At 35.5% G+C, this 12,936-nt stretch overlaps 1 protein-coding gene across 1 annotated transcript in view; it reads right to left on the bottom strand.

The window, feature by feature from the left end:
* LOC131078483 (MADS-box transcription factor 14-like) overlaps positions 1 to 12,936 on the bottom strand; it is a 102,960-nt gene that overhangs the window by 73,048 nt on the left and 16,976 nt on the right. The gene's annotated exons all lie outside the window — the stretch shown is intronic.

The raw sequence follows: 12,936 nt of genomic DNA, 5'->3' as shown, positions 1-12,936 counted from the left end.
TGTTCCTCGTATTATATGTGTGGGTAACTAAATTATCTCTATCTCGGGTAATTTGTTTAGCACACTCATAAGGACTCTTAGTGGGATATCCTCCTTGCACAGTAATAACTGGTTTGTTAGGAATACAAAAGGCATCATTTCTATAACCACCTTGAACCATAAAGAGAGGCTTGTTAAGGGGTTGAGTTGGACCAGAGCACTCTAGTCCCCCTTATTGTACTAAACTGAACCTCTAGAAACTACTTGTTGAAGCCCTAAGATGCAGAACTGCTAAAGACTGCTCAAAAGTGTTGAGGACTAGGGAGATGGGTGCTCTAGTCCTATACCAGAGTGTCGGGAGCTATGGTCCTAATGATTTGGGGTCTCCTTCTGGACTTAGGACTGTGACTATGAATTTTGGCTTTTCGAAAGATAGTAGCTCCGTCAGATGTCTGTACCTACACCTACAACTTGAAAAATGGTGTTTGGGTGGCTATATAGGGTTTTGTCTTAGTTAAACCCCTTGTTTTGGTGATTTAGACATCCACAAATAGCCAATAATATATTGAAAATGTGTGCGCTAGAATCTCATGTATTTACATGATCCTAAATGAGATAAAATACAAGAATCAGAGTTCTACCCTATCTTATGAGTATAAACCCTCGATGTAAATGAGAGTACTTCAAATCACAAATGTAACAATGGATCCAAAGCAATAATGTATATATAAAAACAAGTGCTGTGAAACTCATATAAAGATATAAAAATAGCATGAAACCATACCAAACCCTAAGGGAGAGGTACAAGCCAATCAACAGTCAGTGATCTCCTATTATTCTTCAATATCTTTAAATCTTCAATGGATAATGAAAATGGTTGATGTAGACTTGATAGATGATTGATTTTCTGATTGAAGACTTCACGTAATATGCACTTTCACTTCACAAGAGGCTCCTTTAATTGCTAGAGTTGTTGGATCCTTCAAATAAGGAAAGCAAAGGCTATATATATGAAACCCTAACTTTGTTTTTGATCAAAGGACGACCTAGAATTGATATATATTCATACGAAGATGGATTTAAACATTATAATACCACCAAAACATAATCCCAAATTTAAGACAGAAAATGTTGGAACTTGAATGCCGCAATATGGTCCGACATACTTTTTTCCAAATTCTTAGGGATGCATGGTATCATGATTACAAAGTCAATTCTAGCTCAATGCGACAATTCAAGGTGTTTAGATATGCAAAATTGGGCCTTAAAGGTCAAAATAGGACTTAATCAGGGTTTTGATGAATTGATTGATTAAAAGGATAAAATAAAAAGGGGCACACTTAAGATTAAAGGCCGAAATTTATGATGTATGAAGTGATAAAAAAGACTTTAGATTTAATAAAATTAATTAATTAAATGCTTAAAAGGAATTTAAAAATGAAAAATGCAACACACTAAGGCGGGTGCTAACCTAAATGTGAAGCACAATTGAAAGACTTTTTTTGGGAAATACAGTTTTGTGGTAACCTTTTTGTTGTTACTTTTTGTCCTCGATGTCAAAGGGGGAGAAATATTGTCATTTCCTAAGGGGGAGAGATATGAAAAATAGAGAATATATTTTTAAGGGGGAGAAAAGTGGTTATATGTGTTTTGCCATTGTGATATTTTGCCAAGATCAAGATCTCAATGAAAAGTACAATAAAGAGACAAAATATATGATAGGAATTAACTATATTCTATCAAGATGAAATATTGATCAACTGGATCATCAAAAGTCATTGTTACATACAATGTAGATGAGCATGCTTATAAAGGCAATGCTATATGGATATGTGAGAACACAAACATGACATGTGGCTCAATGAGAAACAAGGGTAGGTAGGAAATAGGTGTGGTAGGTAGGAGAAATTGTAGAATATTACACATGAGGAGGATCACCCACCGAAGGTGGAATTATCATCCCAAAATAAGTGGATATGATAAAGTAATAACAAGATCACACCATAAAAGGTGGAAACCTCCTACAATACACTATCCCAATGTGGCACAAACACCTAAGTGTCTCATATGCAAACTACTATGAAATGCATTATCCTAAGTAAACTTAAGTAAGGTGTAATAATATCCAACATAAATAAATAATTATACCAACACCCCCCCCTTAAGTGCAACTTAGGGGAATGCACTTAAGACTACAATGCAACTAAGAAATGCAAGATGAGTCCCAACTATATGGCCATAATAGGTACCCATGTACAAATGCAAATGCACACAAACTAATGAAATCTCTCTTAAAGCGGGGAAAGAGAGAAAAGCCTAATGGGAAAAAACCCTCCCCCCCCAAAAAAGATGAAAACTATATACAAAGAACTCTCAAAGAAGTATGTCAGGAACAAAACCCCATGTGAGGAAAAAGTCCCCCCCATATGAGAGAAGAAGAGAAGCTAGGTAGCCCCCCCTCAATGTAGAATCTGCACCAATGGTAGAAGCTCGAAGATGAATGAAGAAACTCCTCCACAACCATCGAACAACGTTCCTCCCTTGGGAAGAAACAAAACCAAAGGTGTATCCATGAAGTCTCCTCAATCACGTAGGGAAGATGTAGAAAAAAACTAATGATGAATGGAATCTCTGAAAAGTGCTTAAGTGTCCCCATGTCGATGCTGAAATGTACCCCCTCCAAAGGTGGTGAACTACTCCACACTACTGAAAAAGGCACTCCAAGATCTAGTGGAGATGAATGTAAAACAATAGCCAAAGACTCACATGTCTCCTCAAAGAACAAAGAGACTTCCTCCAATTGTTGTACAAAAGTATCCACAATCATGTCAACCTCTAAAGAATGATAGGAATAAACTCTATTCAACTTTAAAATAACTTTTACAATGTAAAGTCCGAAGAAAGTTTATTTTGCAAATTTATAAATTAAAAATTGAAATTTTTTGCCGAAATAAAAAAGTATGATTTTTTTGACAAATCTGTACAATATACCAGAATAGGCGAAATTTTTTCCTTCACCAAATATGGTCGAGTTTATACTCAAAATTCCTGGAAACAACCTCCTGGATGCAACCGTGATGTCCAAATTGCTATAGGATGCCCCCCAAAAATGTAGATCCCCAAATCCAAAAATTGAATCTTCAAAATGTCTCCAAAAGACTAATCAATGAAGCTCTTCAGGCTCTGATACCATGTGATATTTTGCCAAGATCAAGAGCTCAAAGAAAAGTACAATAAAGAGACAAAATAGATGATAGGAATAAATTGTATTCTATCAAGATGAAATACTGATCAACTGGATCATCAAAAGTTGTTGTTACATACAATGTAGATGAGCCTGCTTATAAAGGCAAGGATATATGGATATGTAAGCACACAAACATGACATGTGGCTCAATGAGAAATAAGGGTAGGTACGAAATAGGTGTGGTAGGTAGGAGAAATGGTAGAATATTCTACATGAGGTGTACCACCCATAGAAGGTGGAATTATCATCCCACAATAAGTGGATATGATAAAGTAATAACAAGATCACACCATAAAAGGTGGAAATCTCCTACAACACACTATCCCAATGTGGCACAAACACTCAAGTGTCTCATATGAAAACTACTATGAAATGCATTATCCTAAGTAAACTTAAGTAAGGTGTAATAATATCCAACATAAATAAATAATTACACCAACGACCATCAATGACAAAAGGGGGAGATTGTTAGAAATATATGTTTGGTTGTCATTGATGTCAAACCATGTCATCTAGATTGGTCCAGATATAGAAACTTAACATGTATAGGCGTTGCAAAGCAGTGTGTATAAGTATTTCAAAGAAGTGATATGTATGTATGATGCAAAATATTTAAGATAAGTATGTATGCATAAAGGTGGAGAACATCGTTAGTATGTCTAGTTGTAGATGTGTTGCAGTCATTGATATCGAGTTACAAATGTGTGCAATTGTTGTACTCATTGTAGATATTAATGATGTGTTGCTCCAGAAATGCGTGTTGTGAGTATGTAGATGTGCTTGTCATATTGTCTAAGTTTTGGTGTTGGTTGTAGAAATTGTTTTGGTGTTTTGGAAGTGTATTCAATATTGATGGTGTTCAAGAGTGATTGCAGTGCTCCACATTCCTCCATATTTTGGTTTCTAGTGATGATATTTTAGAAATACATTGTTCATCATCTCAATTTCCTTGTGTCAATATGGATCATGTTTTTGTGCTTTGGAAGCATGCTTGCAAGAGTTAGAGGATATCATCATTTTGGGTCTAGATGACCTTGAATGTTTTTGTTATTATTTTTGGTTTGGTGCTTCCAACGTGTAATCTAACCTTTGGAATAATCATGAAAGAAATCATGCAGAAGATCATTGAAGAAGTATTCTTGGGGAAAGTGTTCTTAAGGCTGACTTGATACATATACCAATACATATATATGTGTTATGATCTGATCTGATTGTGGTATGATGATAATGATTATGATAATGAATGGTATGTGAGGATGAGTATGTGGAAGTGAAAATGTGATTAAGAGTGTTCATGAGTGCATGTGTTGAAGGAGAAAGGTAGAATTGGTGCGACAGTAATTAGAGAAGGCAGATTGAGATAGAATTGCAGAGATTCTTGATAGGGTCTTCTACAAGAAGTTGTTTGGATATTTGAGCTAATCAGAAACTAATCCCATGCATGTGTAGATGCAATTCTCTCAGTTCATTTTTTTTTGTCTCTATTTCTTGGCAATGAGCCTTCAGGCAATGAGCCATTGTATTCCAAGCAGTGAGTCTTCTAATAGTGAGCCTTGTAATCTTCATATAACTATTCATATTTTCTTGAGAGTTAACCCTCTCCATGGTTTTTCCCATTTGTTTTTTCCACATATAAAAATCTAGTCTCTCTTATGGTTGTCCATTTCTTTTATTATAGTCATGTTGCATGCATTTATTTTGGGTTAAAGTTAATTGATAATAAGTTTTAGAAGTTTAGTTTTAATCTTCCTAAAGGGGAATACTGATTCATGCCTCCCCCCCTCTTAATATTTTGGTATTTCAACAGTCTTCTCTTAGACTTTGTTATGTTTTCACTAAAAAGTTATTTTGTACTGCATTCTACCAGTTTTCACTGAAACATGTTCTTAGTTTGTTTTGGTTTTTTAAATATATGCACCATAAGTATTCCACTTTACATCAATTGGATCAAGTATTTTGATGTTCATTGGGGATAGTATAGTAATTATTGGATAACACACCATGTATTCCCACTACTAGAGTAATGTATGGGCTTTAGGACCTAGCTGACTACACCTTTGATTGAGATATTTGCATGTGATTCACTTACAAATATTTTTAAATGTCGTCTAGGTTGATATAAAATAGTAATTATCATTGGGATACATATATGTTACTAATCAAATTCACTCCAATGTAGTTAGTAGAGTGCATATCAATGATTATCCATGAGTAAAAGTTATAACTGGCAAAAGTTTTTCAAATTGTTTATTCAATATGTGGGCTTATTTAAAGATTTAATGCATAGTGTGAAGGTGTTTTGAAGCAAATAAGATAATATGTGTTAGAATCAATGATAGTCCCAAAGACACTGAGAGGGGGAGGGGGGTGAATCAGTGTCTAACCGGTTAGGAGAATATTTAAACTTATTAGGAACTTTGTATCCCAAAACAGTGTATCGGTAAATGAGAATTAATGCAGCAAATAAGAATAACAGAGGCAGAATAGAGAACATACCATAACAAAATATATTAACAAGGAAACCTGGTGTGGGAAAAACCTCGATGGGATTTGTGACCCACAATATTCACCCACTGGCCAATGAATAAATATTACTTACAATGAGGGGCCTACACATGCGGGAAGGCTAGCAGCCTAGAGCTCACTGCTCAACTACAAAATGGAAGTCTCACTAACTTACAAAATGGATTATCAAAATCAAATACAATGTACTGCTTCAGATCAATATCAACTATGCCAGGTTTAATACCAATTTAAGCTCAGTCTATAACCAAAACCTTCGCTATCAACAATATCACCTTATACAAAAATATCATCCGTCCTTTCTCTCACATCATCAAAATGACCTATAAGATATCATAAATATATGAGTCTTTTACAATATGCCATGTCGGATTTTACAAGAGATAATTACATTATAAAATAATAAACAAAAGTTTATTCCATGTTCGCTTGAGTGTCAGTATGCATTGTTGCCATTGCCGTTGAAGTGCTTGCCAGTGGATGTAGAAGTCTATTGTTGGTGCCGATAACTGCTGGTGGGTTGCCAGGTGATTGCCAGTTGGTTTCCAACTGGTTGCCATCAATGACAACATCAACTATTCTCATAAGAGTGTAGAATGACAACAATCTCCCCCTTTGGCATTGATGGCAACACTCATGAGAAAAATCCAAAAACTGTTCCAAAAACTGAAGTCCAAAAAGGTTCCAAAAAGATGTGCTCACCCTGAGAAAATGATCTTCTCTGAATAAGCATTTTTCTCTCCACTACTCCCCCTTTGACATCAATGACAAAGGTTGTCAAAAATAGTCAAACGAGTGCAAAAATTTCACCTCAAAGTCTATAACCGATTGGTTACAATCTGAAAAATATCTGCCAAAACTAGATTTAAACTCTGCATAAACCTTTTGCTGTCATTCAAGGTTGCCTTAGTTTGTTGGATCATGTCGGTGAGATAGTGCATGTGATCTTCCGGTGATCGCTCTCCCTGAAGTAATGCCTTAGATATTTCTATTCTTTGAGAACTAAGATTGTCCAACTTGGGACCAAGTTTATTTTTAAGTTCTCGGGCATCAGACCCTATCCTTGCCTTTTCTTTCTCAAGTTTCTCTAATTTTTCTTCAAAACCTGCCATTTCCTACTCAAAATCTGATATATATCTAGATGAACCAATTATGTTATCAGCTATGTCATCGATTTATTTTTGTGTTCTACTGATCTCCTTATCTATGTCCACTGTCAAAAGGTGAGGTTTGCATGTTTCCCTATGAAGCTCTTTGTACTCCAAAATTGTAGAGTTAGCTGTCGGTAATAATGTATTCAAGTGTTTTGTACACTTCTTTATGGTGTCTTCAAAGAATTTGTCCTGCACTTTTTCAACTCTCTCCTTTATTGTGTCCTCATTCACTTTATCAATGGTTATTACATTGTCAACAATAAATTTGGACAATGTGTCCAATTTACCTAAAGAATCCTTAATATGATCTATGTTACAATTTGGTGCAATCAATTTAATAATAGGAACAATGTTATCAATTGCCTTGTAGGCCAATGCATTGCAATTTGTTATCTTCTTGACTGAATCCAAAAGTACCTCTGTAACATTGGTAGGTCTGAATTCACTTGTAGATATGTCAGATGTTTGACCAATTACCTATATTACCTTTGTGCTTCCATCAGTTGTAACCATTTTACTTGCATTTTCCTCTGGTGGATCAGTCTAGGTTTGCATATCAACCTGCAAAGGTTTCTCAAACTATTTTAATGTCTTAGTGATTGTCGGTTTCTCTGTTTCAATGTGTACCTCTGCCTCAGATTGTTTTCCTGAAAGTTCAACTATCGGTATCTCTGTCTCCGGTGGCCTTGTGCCAGCATCTTTACCTTCAATAGGTTTTCCAGTTTCTGGCAGTTGCTCTGTTTGGGTTGGGATCTCAACTTCAACAGTTTGTACCAGTTTTTTTGCCATGTTGCCACTGTCAACATTGTCTTCCTTAACCTCTAAACTATCCTTATCCATAACAATATCTACTTCCTGAGTATCCACATTCATGGTAAAGAGTATCTCATATTCAAGATTTGTATCATCATGTGTAATACCTTCAGTGCCAATAACTGGTAGATCATCTGTGTGTATCGATGTGGTATCCAAAGGTGGTGGCAGTAGATTGTCAGTAATCTTGATGTTTGGAATTCCACCAATTTTTCCTTTGCCCTTGTCCTTGTCCTTCTGATACACTTTAAATGTCTTTTTTGGTCATTTCTTTTCCTCTTGCTTTTCCTTCTCCACAAAAAATATATCCCAATTACCTGCAGTCTCATCTACAATCTCTTTTACTCTTCCTACCATTAAGCTTACTTGTCGGTGCCCACTGGCAAAAATGGATCGGTTAGCCTCATAAATCAGTTCATCAATTTCTTCTTTTGAATTAACAGGACGTACAGCTAGAAGTTTTTCAACTTTCAGTTTCTTGTCTAATTCCATCACTGCTATCCTTTTTGCTTCCAATCTTCTATATAGTTCATTAGGTAAATCATCCACAACTTCAATTAAAACCTTTTTATATATGTCCAAGTGTAAGATAGTACTGTTCTCAATGCTTTCCCTATCAGAATCAATTAAATGTATTATAGACTTTGTGTACATTAGCCAAATTTCCATCATCAGTTATCTCATTCAAAAAATCATTCAAAGAAGGGGTAACAAGTTGTTGTTTCTTCTTTGGTGTCAGTTTCTTGGGTGGTCCCCTTACTGCCTATTGTTTCTTTCTCGGAGTCCTTGCTCTCTTACGTGAAGGAGAGGGTCCCGGTGAAGGTTTTCTCTTCCTCCTTTCAACTCTTTTAAACTCTGTTGCCTTCTCACTGTCTGTTCCAGAAGATGTGTCAACTGGTGAAATATGTGCCTCCGGTTGAAGTCCTTCAAGCTCACTAGCTGATATGCCACTAAGGTTCATGACATTTTCTTTGATTTCCTTCACTTTCTTAGAAGCATCTCTAATGAATTTTTCTCTTTTCTTCAACAAATTTACATCTCCTTCAATAGTCTCAACACTACCAAAGACTTTTTCTGATGGTTCTCTCGGTGCTTCTAGTAAAGCTTTAGCATATGTCTCCAAAATGGTAAGATCTACTTCATATCCCATTTCGGTGACCCAAATAGTCCTAGGGAGTACTGCCTCCATCCATGTCTCATCTCTTTTGATAAAAAAATAGATCTCTTTGTCATATTTGTCTACTACACTCTGTGGTAACCTTTCTCTAGTTCTCATCTTAGCTTGGAAAGTTTTAAAGTAGTCTTTAATGTTTTTGTCTCTAGCAGTTCCCATGCCGGTAAAAGCTTCCTGTAGTTGCTTTCCTACCGATATATCATAACCAAAGTCTTTAGATCCTGTACCGGGGATCTCTTTAGTGAAATACAACATTAACCATACCACAAGATTTCCAAAGCAGAATGTACCTTTCTTATCTCCTTTGATCTTTTTCAAATTGTCAATAAGCTTATCTTTGAGCCATTCACACACATCTATCACTGCATTGTAGTTTATCATCTCATAAGCACTGTGTATACAGAGACTAGAAACAAAGTTGAGTCTATTAGTATGTGTTGCCTTGTAAAGCACCATACTTACAAATCTCACATTAATGTCCTTAATATCATCTACTCACAGTGATCTATTGTCAGATGTTGCTCCGGTTAGGCTTATCTCTTTGTTATTGGAAATCTTCTTTCTTTTATCAGGTCTGCTGCCGGTTGAGGGTAAACCAATTACTGCCCTAATTGCTTGCTCGGTTATTTTGCAAACAAAATCCAACCATAAGAATTATCCATGTGCTCTACTTAATACAATCCTTACTACTTCCTCTAGAAATTGAGGGATATTCAGAATTTCCATAAAACCTAGAGTTTCCACAATTTTGTGTTCGGGTTTAATAGCACCATGTACATCACAAATTACCTTAGTTAACATTTTCATTAGTTCCTCAGAACCTTGTTCTTCTATATTGCAATGTATATAAATCCTATGGTCTTCTACAAATGCTACACCTTTAGGAGTTTTTGAAAATGCCCCTATTAAGTCATCTTGCTTAGCAATTTCGGGAATTATCTTAAATACGGGCCTAGGGCATTTCACATTTTCCACAATGGTAGGGTTTGGAATAAACTCGGGAGGAGAAGAAGAGGCTATTGAAAAATACCTTTTACTACTTGAAAGTATTCCAAATGGCTGAAGAAATCACTCTGCACCTTCGCCTTGAATACCTTCGCTCAGTTTTCGTGCTCTCTGCTAATTTGAATGTTCAGTGAGTAAAAAATGAGGGAAATCAGCTGATTTATAATGATATTTCTTCCACCCACCTCATTAAATGCTTTCTAGTTAAGTGAAAACTTAACACATCTCCCGGTAAGGAAGAAATCTATCTTCTCACCATCAACGAAGGGTAATCTACATGATTTTCAACTTGTTGCAATACCCCCAAAGGGTTTCTTCTTAGTTGGATGAAGAATCTCCTGTCGATGGAGGATTACTCTGTTCTAATAGTATAGAGATAGTTTCATCAATATCTGATCTCTCTTTTTAATTCAGTGTTTTGAAAATTCTTGCTTTACCTCATCTACCTTTTCTTTGGCTTTTAAACTGGATCCTTTATTGTTTGCCAATGAAGTCTTGCTTCTACAAAATTTAGCAATATGTCCAATTTTGTTACAAGCATAACAAGTCACATTATTCCTCTGAATAGCCTTTCCATGTCCTACGCTGGTTTGTGTTCTGCATTGATTAGATAAATGTCCATATCTTCCACAAACATAGCATTTCACATTCATTCTACAATTTTCTGAATTATGACCAACTTTGTTGCATTTGGAACACCGGTGGGTGCATTAATATTCTGATTATTTCTGAATCTACACTGATTTGCTCTATGACCATATTTGTTACAATTGAAACATTTACCATTAAACTTATAAGCATTAGGTTGTCTTACCGGTTTGTTCTGATCTAGATTGTTTGTAGTACCAGAACTTTCTCCAACTTCAAATCCAAGTCCATTAGTATCTCGAATAGGTTTCTAACTTTTCAGCATGTCATCAAGCTCCTTTGAACTTTTCTTGAATTTGTCTTTGTGTTTATTTGCAGTAGCCAACTCATTTTACAGAATTTGTCTTTTGTCTCATAAGCTCAATTTTATCATGTTGCATGTGAATCAGATCTGTCTTTAGCATATCATTTTCATGACTAAGTCTTAGATTTTCATTTCTAGCATCATTGAGTCTTATAGTCAAGTCTTCTTCATTCTTCTTCCTGTCTTCAATATCTTTACATAACCTCATAGTCATATCTTGCATTTCATTCTTCATATTACTATTTTCTTATCTCAACTTGTTTGCAAGTTCTCTAAGAGTTTCCTTTTCATCATCATCTTTTTGCATCTTCTCATGAAGTTCTTTCCTTTCATTTTGTGCTATAGCAAAGTTCTCCTGAAGTCCTTTAATGAATTCCTGTGCAGTTCTTATATCATCTTCAAGTTTGATATTCTTCAATTTCTCTGCATCATAATCTACAAGAGCTCCTTCCAATTGTTTTCTTAAGTTCTCCATCTGTACCGGTGTTAGAATCTTCCTCAAGTTGTTAGGCTTTTGAAAATAGAGGACCAAGATCTGATACCAATTGTTAGAATCAATGAGTCCCAAAGACACTGAGACGGGGGGTGAATCAGTGTCTAACCGGTTAGGAGAATATTTAAACTTATTAGGAACTTTGTATCCCAAAACAGCGTACCGGTAAATGAGAATTAATGCAACAAATAAGAATAACAGAGATAGAATAGAGAACACACCATAACACAAGATATTAACGAGGAAACCAGGTGTGGGAAAAACCTCGGTGGGATTTGTGACCCACAATATTCACTCACTAGCCAATGAATAAATATTACTTACAATGAGGGGCCAGCACATGCAGGAAGGCTAGCAACCTAGAGCTCACTACTCAACTACAAAATGGAAGTCTCACTGACTTACAAAATGGATTGTCAAAATCCAATACAATGTACTGCTTCAGATCAGCATCAACTATGCCAAGTTCCGTACTGATTTAAGCTTAGTCTATAACCAAAACCTTCGCTGTCAACTATATCACCTTATACAAAAATATCATCTGTCCTTTCTCTCACATCATCAAAATGACCTAAAAGATCTCATACATATATGAGTCTTTTACAATATGCCATGTCAGCTTTTACAAGAGATAATTACATTATAAAACAATAAACAAAAGTTTATTCCATGTCAGCTTGAGTTCCGATATGCATTGTCACCGCTACTGGTGAAGTGCCTGCCGGTGGATGTAGAAGTTTGTTGTCGGTGCCAATAACTGCCAGTGGGTTGCCAGGTGATTGCCAGTTTGTTTCCAGTTGGTTGCCATCAATGACAACATCAACTATTCTCATAAGAGTGTAGAATGCCAACAATATGTTGAGCATTTAGACTTGAAGGTCAACATAGCATATATTTGGTATATCCTCATGTATTTGAGATAATAGATTGGTGTCTCATATGTTGTGTTTGTGCTGAGATCTTGAATTAGGGGATTGGTGTCTTTCGTATGTTGGTGCTTGCAAATATAATTGGGATTGATGTCTCCAGTAGGTTAGTGCCTACATAATATTATAAATCATTTAAACACGTATCTTTTGTGAGATTGGATTTCGATAGTAAATCCAAGGACCTATTCTCACCATGGTTTTTCCCTTTTGGGTTTCCATGTAAAATTGGTGTTCCTTATGTGAACATGTGTTCATGTTCATCATTTTTTAAATTGCTTAATGATTAAGGAAATACTAGTAAATGGTACTATTGATGAATTGGAATTGAGACTAGTTGTGATGTTTCAGTAAGTTATTAATGATAATTAATGTTGAAGTAATCTGGGATTGACAATATTCATTCAACCCCCTCTTAGTATGTCTATGTGATTAACACTAGGAAGTATTAAAAATTTAATCTTACCAAAGTAATCTCTTCAATTTAGTAGTCAAAATAATGGAAAAAGTTGTAAGATAAAGCATCTAGCAAGGAAATAACTATATGCTATCATATAAGATCACAAGAGGCCCAAAAATTTATGTTTAATCACATCTAGTTGTACTATGAAATATGAAGACATGCACAATTTTTTAGACAATCTAGAAGGTGTTTGTCTACTTAATTAAT

The sequence above is a fragment of the Cryptomeria japonica genome, chromosome 5 (genome assembly GCF_030272615.1).
Source record: "Cryptomeria japonica chromosome 5, Sugi_1.0, whole genome shotgun sequence".
NCBI classification, from domain to species: domain Eukaryota; kingdom Viridiplantae; phylum Streptophyta; class Pinopsida; order Cupressales; family Cupressaceae; genus Cryptomeria; species Cryptomeria japonica.
This window is presented reverse-complemented; position numbering and strand designations above follow the sequence as displayed.